Source organism: Hyla sarda, chromosome 2 (assembly GCF_029499605.1).
Source record: "Hyla sarda isolate aHylSar1 chromosome 2, aHylSar1.hap1, whole genome shotgun sequence".
Taxonomy (NCBI): domain Eukaryota; kingdom Metazoa; phylum Chordata; class Amphibia; order Anura; family Hylidae; genus Hyla; species Hyla sarda.
This window is the reverse complement of record NC_079190.1, coordinates 246,616,205-246,636,596: the sequence shown is the minus strand read 5'-3', so window position 1 is coordinate 246,636,596 and position 20,392 is coordinate 246,616,205. Positions and strand designations below refer to the sequence as shown.

Here is a 20,392-nt window from a genome sequence, read left to right as displayed (position 1 = left end):
GGTAGCCACGATCCAGTAAGGGATGGATTAAATCCCATACTATCCTCCCACTTGTTTTGAGGACAGGGGGACACTCTGGGGGCTGAATGGACATATATTTTCCTTCATATACCCTAAATTTAAATGTATAACCTGTGGCACTTTCACAAAGTTTGTATAACTTTATTCCGTACCTAGCCCTTTTGTTGGGAAGGTACTGCCTAAAATGTAGCTTGCCCTTGAAATGGACCAGCGATTCGTACACAGAAATTTGTTTTTGGGGGGTATAAATTTGACAAAATTTAGTATTATAATGAGTAATAATAGGCCGAATTTTAAATAGCCTATCAAAGGCGGGGTCACTTTGGGGTAGGCATTCATCATTATTATTATAATGGAGGAATCTGAATATAATCTCAAATCGAGTCCTGGGCATAACAAGGGGGTAGAGAGGGGTATAATGTAGGATGTCTGTATCCCAATAGGACCTGATAGTGTTTTTTTGGGGAAATGCCCATATTTAGTACAACTCCCCAAAACTTGCACATTTCTGTGGCATCAGTGGGTGTCCATTTGTTGGGCTTAGCATAATATTTGCTGGCATTGCGTGCAATGAACTGCTCCGCATACAAATTTGTTTCTGCCACCATGAGATTATCAGGTCATCCGAGAAAAACAATTTAAAAAAATTAATTTCCTGAAACCCTGTTGTGTCTACAGGGATGCCTGGGGTGGCTGTAAAATCGGGGATCAGGGGTATAAAATTATTAGTGGGGATCCATGTAGGGACATCTGACTGTGGCTGCTCTTGTGCACTAGGCCCAGGGCGCCTTTCAGGGGATTCATCAGATGAGGATGAGGATTCTGATGCTAAATATTCCAGATCCTCTCCGCTGTCAGAGCCAGAATCAGCAAACAGCATCTCATAGGCCTCTTCTGCGCTGTAGACACGCTTTGCCATTTTTGTAGCTGTCAAACACAGGTGGACAGTGATAAGGTACAGGGCGGTGATGGTGGTACCACTAGGTGTCTCGACTCCTAAAGATTTAGCAGGAAGGCGAAATGTAAATGCTGGTATGTGACAACTGCAACACCAATTTAACTTTTTTTTATAACAAGAACTTGAAAAACGGACTGACCCTGCCTAACAGAGCAATCGCCCTAACAAGGGCAACTCCAACCGTAACACTTTCCCTAGACTTCCCTAACTAAAAGTGTGACAAAAGATAACAACTGACAAGATGACAGCTGACAGTAACTGCCACAGGATAGGTCACTGGGTGTGATCTGGCAGCCGAGGGGTCACAGGATGACAGGATGATCACTGATGGACAGGATGATCACGGACGGACAGGGTGATCACGGATGGACAGGATGATCACTGTCTGACAGGATGGCAACTGACAGGCTGACAGTAACTGCCACTGGCAGTGAAGGGGATAATTAATGTATAGTGTCACTGGGGATGATCTGGCAGTGAAGGGGTTAACTGACAGGATGCAGTGATGATGATTAGTGACAGGCTGACAGGTGGCAGGATTTTCTCTCTCTGCTCCTTCCTGCCTCACTGTCACTGCACTTAAGGGGTTAATGGGGGCTTTTTTGACACTCTTATTTTAGATATTCTGTATCGCTCTGGCTCTCCTTCACACACTCCTTCTCCGATCGCTTCTCTTCTCACACTGAAGCGACGGAGAAAGACAGCAGGAGGAGCCAGGCTTCCCGGGGCAGAGAAGGCTTGCTATTGGTCAGCTGACTGACCAATAGCAGCGATCCTGGACCAGGGATCAGTGCGATTGGTCCCTGGATAGTGACGTGCGTTACCGTGCAGAGTGTGGCAGCCGGGATCGCAAATCTGTCGCAGCGCCCGGCGGCGCTGTGACACTTTGCTTTCATCAGGTACATGTACGTGGAGTTGCGGGAAGTCCCCGCTAACCATCACGTACATGTACCTGATTTTGCGGGAAGGGGTTAAATTGCTTTTTAATTAAACATAAAAGTAAGACAGCTGTTCACACTGCCATCAGATTTGGTGGGCAGAACACTGCATGCAGGGCATTTCTTTTTGTCAAAACAGGAACTGCAACAGAACCCAAGGGATCCTATTATAAATTATTGAACCCAAGAAGCTGATGGTATCTGCCATGCAATCCTCTAGAAAGGCATTGTAGTTTCTGCTATAAATGTAAACCATGATGCAAGGGTGAGCAGGGCCTAAGAATCCAGCTATGGTATAATCCCCAGCTAAATAGGCAACATCTCAAAAAAAAAAAAATAATTAATACATACATACATGAAAGAATGAACAAAAGAAGAAAAAAAAGGGCAACTAGCGACTGAAATACCACTGCAAGAGGGTATAGACAGACGATGCTGTGGGAAACAAGTAGCCCAGTATCTTATGTAAAAAAGAGAATTGTTACCAGCTCTGTATACAGTGGTCTTGCTACAGCGGTCTTATCGAAGTCCCAGAGCCAGGGGGGCCTCACTTACTACTGTAGTAGTGCAGGTGGAGAACTGGAGGAGTGGCCGTACGATTGACAGATGAAAAGGGGAAAGGTGGGTCTCATACACTCTGGGATGCCACACTTACAAGTGCACGGTATTGTTTTTGAATCCTCAGCCAGCCACCAGATCCGCCCTTTTTACTACAGAGACTTACATAGAAAAATATCAGATTTGATGAAAAGCCAGTAAGTGAGCAGCTGACCAGGTGAGATCAAAACTTTAGACATGTTTGGGCAACATAAAATCTCATGTGAGCGATGGAACCCTATTTAATTAATACAAAAGTACAATAAAATATTGCAGGTACTTTAATTGAAATTATTTCAAACTTCATTATAGTGATACAATTCATAATGAATTCATAATGTCAACATTCTCTGGTCTGTCAAGATAAAATTCAATAGAGTATTCTGTTAGATGCGTACAGATTATTTACCAGGTTAGGGTCAATGGTCAACCTTCTAAACAAACGGCTCTGGCTAGACGTACAAGAAATCCCTGCTTTTATTTGACTTAGTCATAGGGCCCCTAACATTAAAGATCAGAAATGATAATAGGATAAAAGGATTTAAAGCCTGAGAAGATCTGAAAAATAGCTTTTCAAGCAGATGATCCACTAACCTTTGTTAATAGCACTAATGGTTCACTGAATACAGTCTTTGAGACAGTAGGAGAATTAGGCATATTTTCAGGATTAGGAGTAAACTGGGAGAATAATATATCAGAGCAGTGAATTTATTTTGAATTATAATATGGACAATAACGTAAGATCCTTGGTAGGGGGAGAGTTTGGGCATATGGGTTTCTAGGAATATTATGGGCTACAAAGGGTTAAATATTGCTTCACAAAAAAAAAAAAAGAAGGAAAATTAAATCTCTTCTCTTGAACATGGCTGAAAGAGCAGAAATGACAGAAAATGACATTACAAAATATGATTATATTTTATTCGGTATATTGAACTAAGAATTATGGTAACCCACTACATATCGGCCTAAAATAGCTGTTTCGGGGAAATGGCGAAACAACAAAAAATGTGCCGATAATGACCCACCTCCCCTGCCCGCCCACAGCACAAGTTGCAAACACTGCCAGTGGCAGAGGCGTAGCGTGGGGGGTGCAGAAGGGGCCGGCCGCAACATCTGGGGGGGCGCACTCTCCGGGATAGGAATACTTCTTTTTATGTGCCCGGGCCGGCTCCCGTGTGTGGCTGCAGGCGGGGGCCGGCCAGCGCATATAAAACCTAATACTGTATACTAAAAACCAGGGGGCCTCCAGCTGTTGTGAACCTACAACTCCCAGCATGCCCTGACCGGCAAAGTCTGTCCGGGCATGCTGGGAGTTGTAGTTTCACAACAGCTGGAGGCTCCCTGGTTTTTAGTATACAGTATTAGGTTTTATATGCTCTGGTCGGGCCCCCGCCTGCAGCCACACACGGGAGCCGGCCCGGGCACATAAAAAGAAGTATTCCTATCTCGGACATCCCTGTGTCCCGAAAAATCTTTTCGGGACATAAGGATGTCCGCCGGTCACTCACCATTCCCCGGCGTCCTCCTGCGATCCTCCTTCGGTCCCTCGCTTCTCCGCCTCTATGGTCGTACGCACGAGACGTCACTGACGTCCCGTGCGTACAACCATAGAGACGCAGGAGGACCGCAGGATCGTCGCAGGAGAACGCGCGCTGGCCGGGGCCTGGTTAGTGACCGCGTCATCTTCTCGAGTGTTCCGGTCACCGCTCCCGGCACCTACTGCTATGGTCCATAGGCCATAGCAGTAGATGTGACCCCGGGCCGGAGGAGCGGTGACCGGATCACAGTGGGGGCAGCAGTACAGACATACAGCCTCCAGCCATACACTGTATATGGCTGGAATCTGTATGTCTGTGGGGTGGGGGGAAGCTGCCTACTATTGTAGGGGAACTGCTGACCTAATGTGGGGGGGAGCTGCCTACAAATGTGGGGGGAGCTGCCTAATATTGTGGGGGGGGAGCTGCCTAATATTGTTGGGGGGGAGCTGCCTACAAATGTGGGGGGAGCTGCCTAATATTGTGGGGGGGAGCTGCCTAATATTGTGGGGGGAGCTGCCTAATATTGTTGGGGGGAGCTGCCTAATATTGTTGGGGGGGAGCTGCCTAATATTGTGTGTGGGGGGGGGGAGCTGCCTACAAATGTGGGGGGAGCTGCATAATATTGTTGGGGGGAGCTGCCTAATATTGTGGGGGAATTGCCTACTATTGTGGGGAACCTGCCTACTATTGTGGGGGAACTGCTGACCTAATGTGGGGGGGGGGCTGCCTAATATTGTTGGGGGGAGCTGCCTAATATTGTGGGGGAACTGCCTAATATTGTGGGGGAACTGCCTACTATTGTGGGGGAAATGCTGACCTAATGTGGGGGAGCTGCCTACTATTGTGGGGGAGCTGCCTATTAATGTGGGGGAACTCCCGACCTAATGTGATGGGAGCTGGCAATCTAATGTGGGGGAATCTAATCTAATGAGCGGAGCGCTGCATTTTACCAGAAGACGGGGAGAAGTCATTTTCGGTTTCGGCTGGAGATTTTTTTTTTTTCGGTTTAGTTTCGGTTCTGAAATTTCCATTTCGGTGCACCTGTACTTACCTGTTGCAAAACTACAGCTCCCAGGCATGATGGAAGTTGTAGTTTTACAACAGCTGGAGGCACCCTGGTTGGGAAGCACTGCCCTAGAGAATATCTTAAACAAAATAGGGGAAAGCACATTTATGGCCTAAGGTACAAGATAGGGCTATCAGTCCATTCTTTATCCACTCCACAAGATAGGGCTATCAGTCCATTCTTTATCCTCACCACAAGATAGGGCTATCAGTCCATTCTTTATCCTCACCACAAGATAGGGCTATCAGTCCATTCTTTATCCTCTCCACAAGATAGGGCTATCAGTCCATTCTTTATCCTCACCACAAGATAGGACTATCAGCCCATTCTTTATCCTCTCCACAAGATAGGGCTATCAGTCCATTCTTTATCCACTCCACAAGATAGGGCTATGAGTCCATTCTTTATCCACTCCACAAGATAGGGCTATCAGTCCATTCTTTATCCTCTCCACAAGATAGGGCTATCAGTCCAATCTTTATCCTCTCCACAAGATAGGGCTATCAGTCCATTCTTTATCCTCTCCACAAGATAGGGCTATCAGTCCATTCTTTATCCACTCCACAAGATAGGGCTATCAGTCCATTCTTTATCCTCTCCACAAGATAGGGCTATCAGTCCATTCTTTATCCTCACCACAAGATAGGGCTATCAGTCCATTCTTTATCCTCTCCACAAGATAGGGCTATCAGTCCATTCTTTATTCTCTCCACAAGATAGGGCTATCAGTCCATTCTTTATCCTCTCCACAAGATAGGGCTATCAGTCCATTCTTTATCCTCTCCACAAGATAGGGCTATCAGTCCATTCTTTATCCTCTCCACAAGATAGGGCTATCAGTCCATTCTTTATCCTCTCCACAAGATAGGGATATCAGTCCATTCTTTATCCTCTCCACAAGATAGGGCTATCAGTCCATTCTTTCTCCACTCCACAAGATAGGGCTATCAGTCCATTCTTTATCCACTACACAAGATAGGGCTATCAGTCCATTCTTTATCCTCTCCACAAGATAGGGCTATGAGTCCATTCTTTATCCACTCCACAAGATAGGGCTATCAGTCCATTCTTTATCCTCTCCACAAGATAGGGCTATCAGTCCATTCTTTATCCACTCCACAAGATAGGGCTATCAGTCCATTCTTTATCCTCTCCACAAGATAGGGCTATCAGTCCATTCTTTATCCACTCCACAAGATAGGGCTATCAGTCCATTCTTTATCCTCTCCACAAGATAGGGCTATCAGTCCATTCTTTATCCTCTCCACAAGATAGGGCTATCAGTCCATTCTTTATCCTCTCCACAAGATAGGGCTATCAGTCCATTCTTTATCCTCTCCACAAGATAGGGCTATCAGTCCATTCTTTATCCTCTCCACAAGATAGGGCTATCAGTCCATTCTTTCTCCACTCCACAAGATAGGGCTATCAGTCCATTCTTTATCCTCTCCACAAGATAGGGCTATCAGTCCATTCTTTCTCCACTCCACAAGATAGGGCTATCAGTCCATTCTTTCTCCACTCCACAAGATAGGGCTATCAGTCCATTCTTTATCCACTACACAAGATAGGGCTATCAGTCCATTCTTTATCCTCTCCACAAGATAGGGCTATCAGTCCAATCTTTATCCTCTCCACAAGATAGAGCTATCAGTCCATTCTTTATCCTCTCCACAAGATAGGGCTATCAGTCCATTCTTTATCCACTCCACAAGATAGGGCTATCAGTCCATTCTTTATCCTCTCCACAAGATAGGGCTATCAGTCCATTCTTTATCCTCACCACAAGATAGGGCTATCAGTCCATTCTTTATCCTCACCACAAGATAGGCCTATGAGTCCATTCTTTATCCACTCCACAAGATAGGGCTATCAGTCCATTCTTTATCCTCTCCACAAGATAGGGCTATCAGTCCAATCTTTATCCTCTCCACAAGATAGGGCTATCAGTCCATTCTTTATCCTCTCCACAAGATAGGGCTATCAGTCCATTCTTTATCCACTCCACAAGATAGGGCTATCAGTCCATTCTTTATCCTCTCCACAAGATAGGGCTATCAGTCCATTCTTTATCCTCACCACAAGATAGGGCTATCAGTCCATTCTTTATCCTCTCCACAAGATAGGGCTATCAGTCCTTTCTTTATCCTCACCACAAGATAGGGCTATCAGTCCATTCTTTATCCTCTCTACAAGATAGGGCTATCAGTCCATTCTTTTTCCTCACCACAAGATAGGGCTATCAGTCCATTCTTTATCCTCACCACAAGATAGGGCTATCAGTCCATTCTTTATCCTCTCCACAACTTCATAATTTGGATGACTTAGTTAATAAACTAAGTGAAGGTTTCATGTTCTTTTTTCATACACAGACCCATATAAGGGCTTGTTTCGTGTTCAACCAATTGTGCTTAGTAATGCACCTTTTATTTTACCATAAAATGTACGGTGCAACCAAAAAAAATATTTTTTACACGTATGGTAGGAAATTGAAAAGAAAACCACTATTTTGCAACTTTTTGGGCTATCAGTCCAATCTTTATCCTCTCCACAAGATAGGGCTATCAGTCCATTCTTTATCCTCTCCACAAGATAGGGCTATCAGTCCTTTCTTTATCCTCTCCACAAGATAGGGCTATCAGTCCATTCTTTATCCTCTCCACAAGATAGGGCTATCAGTCCATTCTTTATCCTCTCCACAAGATAGGGCTATTAGTCCATTCTTTATCCTCACCACAAGATAGGGCTATCAGTCCATTCTTTATCCTCACCACAAGATAGGGCTATCAGTCCATTCTTTATCCTCTCCACAAGATAGGGCTATCAGTCCATTCTTTATCCTCTCCACAAGATAGGGCTATCAGTCCATTCTTTATCCAATCCACAAGATAGGGCTATCAGTCCATTCTTTATCCTCTCCACAAGATAGGGCTATCAGTCCTTTCTTTATCCTCACCACAAGATAGGGCTATCAGTCCATTCTGTATTCTCTCCACAAGATAGGGCTATCAGTCCATTCTTTATCCAATCCACAAGATAGGGCTATCAGTCCATTCTTTATCCTCTCCACAAGATAGGGCTATCAGTCCATTCTTTATTCTCTCCACAAGATAGGGCTATCAGTCCATTCTTTATCCACTCCACAAGATAGGGCTATCAGTCCATTCTTTATCCTCTCCACAAGATAGGGCTATCAGTCCATTCTTTATCCTCCCCACAAGATAGGGCTATCAGTCCAATCTTTATCCTCTCCACAAGATAGGGCTATCAGTCCATTCTTTATCCTCTCCACAAGATAGGGCTATCAGTCCATTCTTTATCCACTCCACAAGATAGGGCTATCAGTCCATTCTTTATCCTCTCCACAAGATAGGGCTATCAGTCCATTCTTTATTCTCTCCACAAGATAGGGCTATCAGTCCATTCTTTATCCAATCCACAAGATAGGGCTATCAGTCCATTCTTTATCCTCTCCACAAGATAGGGCTATCAGTCCATTCTTTATTCTCTCCACAAGATAGGGCTATCAGTCCATTCTTTATCCACTCCACAAGATAGGGCTATCAGTCCATTCTTTATCCTCTCCACAAGATAGGGCTATCAGTCCATTCTTTATCCTCCCCACAAGATAGGGCTATCAGTCCAATCTTTATCCTCTCCACAAGATAGGGCTATGAGTCCATTCTTTATCCTCTCCACAAGATAGGGCTATCAGTCCATTCTTTATCCTCTCCACAAGATAGGGCTATCAGTCCATTCTTTATTCTCTCCACAAGATAGGGCTATCAGTCCATTCTTTATCCTCCCCACAAGATAGGGCTATCAGTCCAATCTTTATCCTCTCCACAAGATAGGGCTATCAGTCCATTCTTTATCCTCTCCACAAGATAGGGCTATCAGTCCATTCTTTATTCTCTCCACAAGATAGGGCTATCAGTCCATTCTTTATTCAATCCACAAGATAGGGCTATCAGTCCATTCTTTATCCTCTCCACAAGATAGGGCTATCAGTCCATTCTTTATTCTCTCCACAAGATAGGGCTATCAGTCCATTCTTTATCCACTCCACAAGATAGGGCTATCAGTCCATTCTTTATCCTCTCCACAAGATAGGGCTATCAGTCCATTCTTTATCCTCCCCACAAGATAGGGCTATCAGTCCAATCTTTATCCTCTCCACAAGATAGGGCTATCAGTCCATTCTTTATCCTCTCCACAACTTCATAATTTGGATGACTTAGTTAATAAACTAAGTGAAGGTTTCATGTTCTTTTTTCATACACAGACCCATATAAGGGCTTGTTTCGTGTTCAACCAATTGTGCTTAGTAGTGCACCTTTTATTTTACCATAAAATGTACGGTGCAACCAAAAAAAAAATTTTTTACATGTATGGTAGGAAATTGAAAAGAAAACCACTATTTTGCAATTTTTTGGATGTTTTCCTGTAAAGTGCACTTTATAGGAAAACTGCTATGTTCTCTTTATTCTGTGGGTCAATATGGTTAAAATGATACCCATGGTTACATGCTTTACTATTACTGTACTACTTAAAATTTCCCTATTCTGATCCCCTTACTTCACTATTTTTCCGTATATGGGGCTGTATGAGGGCTCTTTTTTTGCACTGTGCTCTGTTATCTTTATCCGTACCATTTTTGTTTTTCGATCGGACCTTTTGATCACTTTTTCATTTTATTTTCTGATATATGAAGGGACCATGAATCAGCAATTCTGACATATAGTATTTTTTTAAGTTTATGCCATTCACTGTTCAGTTTCATTAACCCCTTGGGGACCGAACCCATTTTGACCCTAAGGACCAGAGCATTTTTAGCAATTCTGACCACCATTCTGTCACTTTAAACATTAACCCCTTAAGGACCCGGGCTTTTTCCGTTTTTTCATTTTCAATTTTTCCTCCTTAACTTTAAAAAATCATAAATTTTAACCTAAAATTCTATATGATGGCTTATTTTTTGTGTCACTAATTCTACTTTGTAATGACATTAGTCATTTAACCCAAAAATCTACGGTGAAACGGGAAAGAAAATCAATTTGCGACAAAATTGATGAAAAAACACTATTTTGTAAGTTTTGGGGGCTTCTGTTTTTACACAGTACATTTTTCGGCAAAATTGATACCTCATCTCTATTCTGTAGGTCCGTACGGTTAAAATGATACCCTACTTGTATAGGTTTGATTTTGTATCACTTCAGAAAAAAATCATGAATACATGCAGGAAAATGTATACGTTTAAAATGGTCATCTTCTGACCTCTATAACTTTTTTATTTTTCTGTGTTCAGGGTGCTATGAGGGCTCATTTTTTGCGGTACCATTTTTTTTCTGATCAGTCTTTTTGATTTAAAAAGCGGTATATTTTTCTAATTCGGATATTTCCGCACGCGGCGATACCACATATGTTTATTTTTATTTACACTGTGTTTTTTTTATTCTTGGAAATGCCAGGTGATTCAAACTTTTATTAGGGGAAGGGATAATTGAAAGGGTTAATGATTTTTTTACACTTTTCTTATGCAATATTATAGCTCCTATAGGGGGCTATAACATTGCATGCACTGATCTTTTACACTGATTGATTCATCTCCATAGGAATGGATCAGTCAGTGTTTCCGGCGATTGAATGCTCAAGCCTGGATCTCAGGCTTGAAGCATTCATTCGGCGATCGGACAGTGCAGGAAGGAAGGTAAGAGACCTTCCTCCTGTGCTACAGCTGTTCGGGATGCCGCGATTATACCGTGGCGATCCCGAACAGCTCCCTGAGCTAACCGGCACTATTACTTTCGTTTTAAGCGCGTGGCTAAAGGGTTAATAGCGCGCGGCACCGCGATCAGTGCTGCGTGCTATTAGCGGCGGGTCCCGGCTTCACTATGATGCCAGGCCCGCCGCGATATGATGCGGGGTCACCGTCATCAAATTTTGATGAAATGGTTTTTGCAGGGAATGTCTCATTTAGGAAGCCCCCTATGGTGCCAGAACAGCGAAAAACACCCCACATGGTATAATATTTGGGAAACTACACCCCTCACGGAACGTAACAAGTGGTACAACGAGCCATAACACCGCACAGGTGTTTGACGACTGCGTTGAAGTTGGACGTGAAAATGAAAACATTTAATTTTTTTACTAAAATGCTGATGTTACCGCAAATTTTTCATTTTTACAAGGAGTAATAGGTGAAAATTTCGCCCAATATTTGAAACCCCATTTCTCTCGAGTAAGGAAATACCTCATATGTGGATGTAAAGTGATCTGCGGGTGCACTAGATGGCTCAGAAGGGAAGGAGCGACAATGGGATTTTGGAAAGCTAATTTTGGTGAAATGGTTTTGGGGTGGGGGGGCATGTCACATTTAGGAAGCCCTCATGGTGCCAGAACAGCAAAAAACACCCCACATGGCACTCTATTTGGGAAACCCCTCAAGGAACGTAACAAGGGACGCAGTGAGCATTTACACCCCACTGGCGTTTGACAGACTCCCAGCATTCACTGACAGACCATGCATGCTGGGAGTTGTAGTTATGCAACAGCTGGAGGCACACAGGTTGAGATTGGGAAACACAGTTAGGTAAAAGACTACCGCAGTGTTTCCACACCACTGTCTGTTTCCTAACTCAGTGTTTCCCAACCCATGTGCCTCCAGCTGTTGCAAAACTACAACTCCCAGCATGCATGGTCTGTCAGTGCATGCTGGGAGTTATAGTTTTGCCATAGCAGGAGGCACACAGGTTGGGAAACACTGAGTTAGGAAACAGACAATGTTTCCCAACCAGTGCGCCTCCAGTTGTTGCAATACTACAACTCCCAGCATGCCCAGACAGCCGAAGGGCATGTTGGAAGTTGTACTTATGCAACAACTGGAGGAGAACAGTTTGGAGACCACTGTGTAGTGGTCTCCAAACTGTAGCCCTACAGATGTTGCAAGATTTGAACTCCAAGCATGCCCAGACTGCCCAGGCATGCTGGGAGTTGTAGTTTGGCAACATCTGAAGGGCCAAATGTTGCCGAACTACAACTCCCAGCATGCCTGGACAGTCTCGGCATGCTTTGAATTGACATCTGGAGCGCTACAGTTTGGACACCACTGTACAGTGGTCTCCATACTGTGCCCATCCACATGGTCTCCATACTGTGCCCATCCATTACAACTCCCAGCATGCTGAGACTGTCCAAGCATGCTGGGAGTTGTAGTTCTGCAACATCTGGAGGGCCAGATGTTACAGAACTACAACTCCCAGCATGCCTGTTCCGGGAGCGCCGCGTCACCGGTAGCGGTGATCGGGCCGGAATGGCTGCTGTTATCTTTCCTGCGTTTTTCCCTTTTTTTTTTTCCTTTAGCGTCCCCCCCCCCCCCATTTTTTTCCTTTAGCGTTTTTTTTTTCTTGCGACTGTGGTCCATTCCACCAGCAACTGTTTGGTGCTGCGCAGCCGGACCGTGATTGCTGATCAGTAATCTTTCACTGATCAGCTTTTTTTGTAGGTTTTTTTTATTCTGCGTTTTTTTTGATTTTTTTTTATTCCGTCATCTTGCCGGCGCTGATCAGTGAAGCACTTTACTGATCAGCAATCCGCGTTTTTTTTTTTGCGTTTTTTACTGTTACTGTAAAAAAAACACAACACTATACTACACTTTGAAATAAAGTTAAAGTAAAAAAACACACACACCGAATTCCTGGGTTTGTGGGAGGCCACAAACCCAGGCCTCACTGAAATAGACTTTTTTATGTTCTTTTTCAGTGAGGACTTTGTCAAGTTGATGGTGGCGCAAACTAATCTTTACGCCCAACAATATTTGACCCAGAACCCTAACACTTTTTTGGCTAGGCCCAACAGAGGGACCCCTGTCAATGCAGATGAGATGCGGACATTTTGGGGCCTTGTTCTGCATATGGGCCTAGTGAAAAAACCTAGCATTCGCCAATACTGGAGTAGGGATGTTCTTTACAACACCCTACTGTACGGTATGGCCATGAAAAGGGATCGCTTTGAAGCTATCCAGAAATGTTTGCATTATGCAGATAATGCAACATGTCCGCCTAGAGATGATCCCACCTATGACCGCCTGTTCAAAATACGGCCGGTCATAGATCATTTTACCACTAAATTTGCAGAGGCCTATGTCCCCCAAAAATATATCGCCATTGATGAGTCCCTTATTAGTTTGAAAGGAAGGCTCCATTTCCGCCAGTACATTCCCAGTAAAAGGGCAAGGCATGACGTGAAATTATACAAGCTCTGTGAGAGTACCTCAGGGTACACTTACAGATTTAGGGTATACGAAGGGAAGGATCCCCGCATTGAACCCCCAGAATGTTCTCCCATCCTGGGAGTTAGCGGGAAAATTGTGTGGGAACTTATGTACCCACTGCTTGATAAAGGTTACCACTTATACGTGGATAACTTTTATACAAGCATCCCCCTCTTCAAGTCTCTTTCTGCCAGAGCCACTGTTGCTTGTGGCACTGTGCGGAAAAATCAGAGAGGCCTTTCAAAACATCCTATAAAAATGCCAATCCCTATGGGTGAAAGTAGGGCCCTTACTAGTGACAATATATTGCTGGTTAGATATAAGGACAAGAGGGATGTCCTTATGCTGATCACCATTCACATTAATGGCAGGACCCCTGTCACTGTACGAGGTACCGCAACACCAGTCCTCAAACCGGATTGTGTCCGGGGGTAAAATCAGAATATGGGAGGAGTTGATCTCTCAGATCAAGTCCTCAAACCATATAGCGCCATGCGCAAAACCAAAAAGTGGTACAAAAAAATAGCGGTGTACATGGTCCAGACGGCATTGTACAACGCTTTTGTACTATTCTGGAGCGCAGGCAATAGGGGAACATTCCTTCATTTTCAGGAGGTAGTGATCAAGGCCCTGATCTTTGGCGACCAGGACAGAGCGGGTCCAAGTACCTCTGGAACTGAAGGCGCCCGTATTGTACCAGGGCAACATTTTCCAGGACAGGTCCCACAAACTGGAAAATCGTTATGGTCCCAGAAAAGATGCCGTGTCTGTTCTAAAAAAGGGAGAAGAAAGGACACCATTTTCCAGTGTGACACCTGTCCTGAAAAACCAGGCCTCTGCATCAAGGAATGCTTCAAGGCATATCACACGTCTATGGAGTACTAAATTTAAAATTTTCCCCATTTTTATCTTTCCCCAAATTATCTGCACTTTGTACATGAGCCATGCGGCGTTGTACAGCGGTTTTTTTCCAATGCATTGGTAACGTTGCACAGGAGCTTGGGACCACGGCTATGTACAGCGCTTTTCCGATGCATTGGCAACACAGGGACTTTTCAGTCCCTGGTTGTAATAATCCCCCAAAAGTCTCAAGAACGTTGATCCAGGGATTAATTCTGATTGCCATATTTGGAGTCAGAAAGGAATTTTTCTCCCTGGGGGAAAATTGGCATCCGCCTCAAGTTTTTTTTTTCCTTCCTCTGGATCAACACAGTAGGGCAGTGTTTCCCAACCAGGCTGCATCCAGCTGTTGCAAAACTGCAACTACCAACATGCTGGCAGTCACAGTTTTGCAACAGCTGGAGGTACCCAGGTTGGGAAACATTTCAATAGGGGAAGGTTTACTAACTGCGGTGTTTTGGTACACTGCATGAAAGTAAAACTCTGCAACTATCAGCCACCCCTATGCAAATCACTAATTTAGGCCTCAAATGTGCATAGCACTCTCTCACTCCTGAGCCCTGTTGCATTTGCCTGGCAACAGTTTAGGGCCACATAAGGGGTATTTCTATACTCGGGAGAAATTGCTTCACAATTTTGGGGGGCTTTTTCTCCTTTTAGCTCCAAAAAAAAATATGGGCTACATATGCATGTTAGTGTAAAAAAAAATACATTTTCTACACTAACATGTTGGTGTACCCCCATACTTTTAAGTTTCACAAGAGGTAAAAGGAGAAAAAGACCCCCAAAATTTGTAAAGCATTTTCTCTTGAATACAGAAATACCCCATGTGTGGCCGTAAAATGTTCTGCGGGTGCACAACATGGCTCAGGAGTTAGAGAGCACCTGAGGCCTAAACTGGTGATTTGCACAGGGGTGGCCAATAGTTGCACCATTTCAGACAAAAACCTAAAACAAAAACCACCCACATGTGACCCTTTTTGGAAACTACACCCCTCAAGGAACGTAACAAGGGGAATAGTGAACCCTAACTCCTCACAGGTGTTTGACGACTTTCCGTTGAAGAGGGATGTGAAAAAAGGAAAATTGGATTTTTAACACTAAAATGGTGCTGCTACCCCAAATTTTTCTTTTTCACATGGGGTAATCGGAGGAAATGGACCCCAAAATTTGAAGCCCAATTTCTCCCGATTCAGAAAACACCCCATATGGGGATGATAAGTGCTCTGCTAGGGAGAAGGGAAAGAGCAAGAATTTTTCTGAAATTTTACTCCTTCTCTTCTGAGACCTGTAGTGCGCCATCAGAGCACTTTTCATCCCCATATGGGGTGTTTTCTAAATCGGAAGAAATTGGGCTTCAAAATTTGGGGGGTATTTTCTGTTATTACCCTTTTTAAAAATGTAATTTTTTTTTCTTTTTTATGAATGCAAAAGTCGTGAAACACCTGTGGAGTATTAAGGTTCGTTTTACCCCTTGTTACGTTCCCCAAGGGGTCTAGTTTCCAAAATGTAATGCCATGTGTTTTTTTTTTTTTTTTTGCTGTCCTGGCACCATAGGGGCTTCCTAAATGCGACATGCCCCCCGAGCAAAATTTGCTCTCAAAAAGCCAAATGTTACTCCTTCTCTTCTGAGCATTGTAGTTCGCCCGCAGTGCACTTCAGCTCCACTTATGGGGTACTTCCATACTCAGAAGAGATGGGGTTACAAATTTTGGGGGGTCTTTTCTGCTGTTAACCCTTGCAAAAATGTGAAATTTGGGGGGAAACCCACATTTTAGTGAAAAAAAAATTAATTTTTTACATATGCAAAAGTCGTGAAACCCCTGTGGGGTATTAAGGTTCACTTTACCCCTTGTTACGTTCCCCAAGGGGTCTAGTTTCCAGAATGGTATGCCATGTGTTTTTTTTTTGCTGTCCTGGCACCATAGGGGCTTCCTAAATGAGGCATGCCCCCAGAGCAAAATTTGCTTCCAAAAAGCCAAATGTGACTCCTTCTCTTCTGAGACCTGTAGAGCACCAGCAGAGCACTTTTCACCCCTATATGGGGTGTTTTCTGAATCGGGAGAAATTGGGCTTCAAATTTTGGGGGGTATTTTCTGCTTTAACCCTTCGTAAAAATGTAAAATTTTTGGGAAACCGAGCATTTTAGGTAACATTTTTTTTTTTTTTTTTACATATGCAAAAGTTGTGAATACCTGTGGGGTATTAAGGCTCACTTTATTCCTTGATACATTCCCCGAGGGGTCTAGTTTCCCAAATGGTATGCCATGTGTTTTTTTTTTTTTTTTGCTGTTCTGGCACCATAAGGGCTTCCTAAAGGTAACATGCCCCCCAAAAACCATTTCAGAAAAATGTTCTCTCCAAAACCTCCTTGTCGCTCCTTCGCTTCTGAGCCCTCTACTGCGCCCGCCGAACAATTTACATAGACATATGAGGTATGTGCTTACTCAAGAGAAATTGGGTTACAAAGCAAAAAATTTCTCCTTTTAACCCCTGCAAAACTCAAAAATTGGGTCTACAAGAACAGGCGAGTGTAAAAAAATGAAGATTTTGAATTTTCTCCTTCACTTTGGTGCTATTCCTGTGAAACACCTAAAGGGTTAAAACACTTACTGAATGTCATTTTGAATACTTTGGGGGTTGCAGTTTTCATAATGGGGTAATTTATGGGATATTTCTAATATGAAGACCCTTCAAATCCACTTCAAACCTGAACTGGTCCTTGAAAAATAGCGAGTTTGAAAATTTTGTGAAAAATTTGAAAATTGCTGCTAAACTTTGAAGCCCTCTGATGTGTTCCAACAGTAAAAACATGCCAATTTTACGATGCAAACATAAAGTAGACATAATGTATATGTGAACCAGAATTTTTTTTATTTGGAATATCCATTTTTCTTACAAGCAGAGAGCTTCAAAATTAGAAAAATGCAAAATTAAAAAATTTTTCATCAAATTTGGGGATTTTTCACCAAGAAAGGATGCAAGTTACCACAAAAATTTACCACTATGTTAAAGTGGAATATGTCACGAAAAAACAATCTCAGAATCAGAATGATAAGTAAAAGCATTCCAGAGTTATTAATGTTTAAAGTGACAGTGGTCAGATTTGCAAAAAAGGGCTTCGTCCTAGAGGTGAAAATGGGCTGTGTCCTTAAGGGGTTAAAGGGGTACTCCAGTGAAAAACTTTTTTTTATTTTTTTTTTAAATCAACTGATGCCAGAAAGTTAAACAGATTTCTAAATTAAGTAAATTGTTTGCAAGAACAGGTATGGCACCCGGCACTGCTGTATCCAATTAGCCAACAAAAGTATACGGGATAAGTATGCTGCTGTGACCTCGGAGTAGACAATACCTGCTGCGTGGAGGTGCAGACTAGTAGGTGAAAGTAACTTGTATCAGCTAGATGAATGAAGTAGAAAGAAGTTGCACTCACCAACCAGGAGCAGTATACAAAGTCTTGTCCTTTATTCACACCATCAGAGTGGAACAATAAAACACGGTCACTCACGAGGGGAGGGAGAGCAGCCGCTCTCAAGATGCGGGGGCACACCACCAGAGGCGACTAGTTTCGCGTCACGGCTTGACGCTTCTTCCGGCTAATAAGGTGTACGCCTACACTTATGCGTTCGGAGGCCTTTCAATTGACTTTCTAGATGTTACTTTAACCATTAGCAAAGGAGAATTAATAACCACTGGATACAGAAAGACCATTTCCAAGAACATGTTACTCCCCTATAAGAGGTCTCACCCTAGTCATGTTAGGGATAACATCCCCTACAGCCAATTTCTCAGAATAAAAAGAGTAAACAGCAACAACGATACCTTCAGAAAACAGGCAGAAGATTTAAAAGAAAGATTAACAGAAAGGGCATATCCGCAAGAGACCATTGAACGGGCATACAAAAAAGCAGAAATGAGAGATAGGGAAGAACTATTGGCCCCAAAAAACAAAGGGAAAATTAACAAGCTTCAAAAAAAATAAAAAATGCATTGTCTTTTCCTTTGCAAACTCACCTATTAATCATTTGATAAAGAAAAGTATCTTTGACAACTGGTTCCACTTCGATAATGATGAATAATTAGAGGAGGAAGCAAAGGAAAAGCCTATCATCACATTCAGAAAATCCACCACCATAGGAGATGCAATTAAAAAACACAAAAAAAGTCTCAAGATGGAGGAGATCACTGGCTGAACAAAATGACACCTAAGGGAAACTTCCCTTGCAGGAATTGCAAATTTTGCAAATTTAACCTGTCAAAAAGGAACTTTTCCGTTGGAGGTGTCAATGTGTTTGTTAACCAGTTGATCACCTGTCAATCAACTCACACAGTGTATTGCTTGATATGCCCATGCAGGAGGTACTATGTTGGCAAAACTAAGCGAAAATGGAATGCACTTGTGAGAGAGCACCTCTACTCTCTTCGATCGGGTAAGGGGTCCCCTCGCTTCATCGCTCACATGAATGAATGTCATAGCGGTGTTAGCGAGGGGCTCAAATTTGCCGGACTCGAGAGAATAGAGAACGTCCCCGTCGGCATAGATAAACATGCCTTCCTCCTACGTCGGGAGGCTTTCTGGATTATTAAGCTAAAAGCCATGGGACCAACGGGGATGAACGACAAACAAGATCTGTCAGCTTTTCTGTGAATCGGCTACCTCTATTAGGTGGTTTTGTTTTAAGTATTGTTCATGTTATGTCATGATTTTAATATGGTATGTGGTTTTCTCTTTACACACTATAGTATTGCAACATATGAGAGAGAAAGCACCTTGGCACCGCTGGAATTCCTAGATTCAAATGCCCACTGCAACAGCTGTGAATATCCTGAACTCCTCGTGTAAAGCTAAGGGTGGTGCTGAGTGGCCTGACGAAGCGCGAACTCGCGCGAACACGGTCCGTTTGCCCAACCCCCCACGCCAACCCTCTCTCCTGCACTGTGTTTGTTACCTGCTCCAATTCTGAATAAAGCCTGAAGATTTTGCATACTTCTACTGGGTGAGTGCTCCGATTCATTCTTCTCTACATGACACTATAGTATTGTGTTACGGTCACCATGCCCCCCCTCCCCTCTGTTTTAAGTTGTATAAATACTTACCCACCTGAGCAGGTAGGTGTACACCTTATTGGCCGGAAGAAGCGTCAAACCGTGACGCGAAACTAGTTGCCTCTGGTGGTGTACCCCCGCATCTTGAGAGCGGCTGCTCTCGCTCCCCTCATGAGTGACCGTGTTTTATTGTTCCACTCTGCCGATGTGAATAAAGGACAAGACTTTGTATACTGCTCATGTTTGGTGAGTGCGACTTCTTTCTACTTCATTCAACTAGCAGATTTGTAAATTACTTTTATTAAAAAATCTTCATCCTTCCAGTACTTATTAGCTGCTGAATACTACAGAGGAAATTCTTTTTGGAACACAGAGTGCTCTCTATTGACATCTCTGTCCATATTAAGAACGGTCCAGAGTAGGAGAAAATCCCCATTGAAAACAATGCTGCTTTGGACAGTTCCTAAAATGGACAGAGATGTCAGCAGAGAGCACTGTGGTCATGATGTCAGCAGAGCGCACTGTGCTACAAAGAGAAAAGAATTTCCTCTGTAGTATTCAGCAGCTAATAAGTACTGGAAGGATTACAATATTTTAATAGAAGTAATTTACAAATCTGTTTAACTTTCTGGCACCAGTTGATTTAAAAAAAAAAGTTTTCCACCAGAGTACCCCTTTAAAGGGGGTACTCTGCCCCTAGACATCCTGTAGGGGATATAGGGGATAAGATGTCTGATTGCGGGGGTCCCGCCGCTGGGGACCCCCGTGTTCTCAGTAGTGGCGCCCCGCCGTCATCACAACACAGAGGAAAATCTATGTGCGTGATGACGGGACAATACAGGGGCCGGAGCACCGTGACATCACAGCTCCAGCCCCTCCTGATGTCACGCCCCACCCCCTTAATGTAAGTCTATGGGAGGGGGCGTGACGGCCGCCACGCCAACTCCAATAGACTTGTATTGAGACGGCACGGTGCTCTGGCCCCTGTATCGCTCCTCTGTGCTGTGATGACGGCGGGGCACCACTACTAAGAACCGCTGCTGGGGACCCCCGCAA

At 43.6% G+C, this 20,392-nt stretch overlaps 1 protein-coding gene and 1 long non-coding RNA gene across 23 annotated transcripts in view; one reads left to right on the top strand and one right to left on the bottom strand.

Annotated features, from left to right (window-relative positions):
• TEX14 (testis expressed 14, intercellular bridge forming factor) overlaps positions 1 to 20,392 on the bottom strand; it is a 536,718-nt gene that overhangs the window by 115,112 nt on the left and 401,214 nt on the right. The window lies entirely within an intron of this gene.
• Positions 1,260 to 19,266, top strand: LOC130355953 (uncharacterized). Its single transcript, XR_008888712.1, has 3 exons — positions 1,260 to 1,334; positions 2,603 to 2,692; positions 19,034 to 19,266. It is a non-coding gene; the product is annotated as an uncharacterized LOC130355953 (long non-coding RNA).